This window comes from Pteropus vampyrus, unplaced genomic scaffold (assembly GCF_000151845.1).
Source record: "Pteropus vampyrus isolate Shadow unplaced genomic scaffold, Pvam_2.0 Scaffold1000001627, whole genome shotgun sequence".
NCBI classification, from domain to species: domain Eukaryota; kingdom Metazoa; phylum Chordata; class Mammalia; order Chiroptera; family Pteropodidae; genus Pteropus; species Pteropus vampyrus.
The window spans coordinates 1-2,145 of record NW_011916029.1 but is presented as its reverse complement, the minus strand read 5'-3'; the positions used below and the strand labels follow the sequence as shown (position 1 = coordinate 2,145).

General features: G+C 30.8%; 1 pseudogene; it reads left to right on the top strand.

Moving 5' to 3' along the window:
* The first annotated feature begins 1,688 nt into the window (after nt 1–1,688).
* LOC111735471 lies at nt 1,689–1,807 on the top strand (annotated as a pseudogene).
* Nucleotides 1,808–2,145: the final 338 nt, after the last annotated feature.

Genomic DNA, 2,145 nt, shown 5'->3' with positions numbered 1-2,145 from the left:
AGGACATCTTCAGTTTTTTTTTGATCACTTGGAAGTCCTTCTCTGTGGAAATCTATTCTCCCGATTCCCATTTAATGGGATTTCCCATAACATTTTATATTTTATATTTTTTATAATCCTTTGGCAGTGTGAGCTGAAGGCTGAAGAAATGACAGTGAAGATACAGCAGCCCTTTGAACTAGGTTTCATTTATGTGTTTGTTTTGTTTTGTTTTTGTGTGTTTTTGTGATAATAGATTGGCATAAGAGTAAAATAATTAAGCACCCATTAGCTTAAGAAGTGTAAAGCTAACTTTTACCATATTGTTTACGTTATAATAGAAACAATATATATTTTTTAAAAGTTATCTGTGGCCTTTTAAAAAATGGCTTCATATTTCTCTGTAATTTTGTTTGTGTTCCTTTTTTTCTGGTATGTTTTTCTCTATATTTGATCTTCATTATGAGAGGTGTTGAGATAACAAAATTAATTTTCTTCTTCTCAACCTAGCCAAAGCTTTTGTTTGAAAAAAATTTAAATTCATCAATGATAATTTTAAACAGCTAACTGCCAAATCATACATTCTTCTTAAAGGTGTTTAAAACACACACAGTGAGTGATTTTTATATACAATCTAATGCTACCTAGGAGAAATGCAGTATTTTTTACTGAAGTTCATTTATTTATTTGGTCATTTATTTATTCAATAAACAAATATCTCTTTATATTAAATATAAAGACCAATTCTTCATATTTACCTTTATTCTTGCTTTAACCTAAAGTGACTATTATATAGTCCCAATGGTAACAGAAAATAAACATTAAAATAATCATTTTTTTATGTAGAATATGAAAATCAAAGTTTAAAACCTGTCTGTTTCACTCCTGTTTATTTTTAACGGTACCCAAAAGGTGTAATTATTTTATTTCATTATCAATTTTAATGATATTATTAGTGATAGCTATTTTTATTTCTGCAATGACTAGGGCTGACAGCATAGGATTTGGTTATATTATAGAAGCAATAGCACCAGTGACAATGTTCACATCAGTTGAACTTCAAAGTCTAACTTTAAATCTAATAATTTCTTTATTATACCACAGAAGCCTCAAATGATTACTTTTATGTAACAGGTGCACATAAAATATTGTGAACTTATGAGGAGGCCTATCCATGAAACTGTATTGAGGAAAATCTCATAGATGCGTAGCATTTTTGATCTAACAAGGAGAATTTTTTTTTTTTTTCCTTAATGGAGCAATTCATCACAGAGTGAATGACGAAAGCAGGGGCGGGGGTGGGGGGGCGTGGGGAAGCAGAGGATAAGGAAATCACAGTGTGGGGAGAGAAAAAACTATGTAATTCCTATTAAGTGGAATATTGAAAAATATCAGGAAATAATGAGAGCTATATTAGAAAACTAGGCTAGGTATGGAATATGAGTATGAAGTACCTTAAATAGGTTAAGAATCTTTTTTTCTAAATATATAAGGAAATGATTAACATTATTTGAGACTGCATGAGAATAGTATGTTCAGAGCAGAGCTTCTTATAATTTATTAGGAAGTGATTTTAATATAAATTTGGGAAAGGACAAAGACTAGAGATAAATTTAGATAGTAGGACAAAAACACCCGAATTATGTGTAGTGATAACAAATAGAAGAGCATGGAATAGGTATATGAGATTAATTAGTTAAAAGAAAATGGTCTACGGCCAAGACACCCTGAGCAAGCCCAATCCCATCTGATCTCGGAAGCTAAGCAGGGTTGGGCCTGGTTAATACTTGGAGAGGAGACCACCTAGGAAGACGAGGTGCTGTAGGTGTAAGAAATTAAAAAAAAATAATAATAAAGGGTTATAAACTGACAAGGACCTTGCAATCTGTGAGATGAACCAAGGGTCACCTCGCCTAAAATATATATATATATATATATATATATATATATATATATATATATATATATATATATATATATATATAGCGCTAAGTCTTTATGCTTTGGAGAGCAGAAAAATGAAGATGACACAAGTGTAGGAAAATATTTAGAAGAAAGACAAATTTACTTTGGCACATATTGACTTCAAGATGTTAGTGGACCATCCCAAAAAGAATCAAGAAAGACTTGGAAATGTGCTAAAGATGTTGTGATTCCATAAATGTG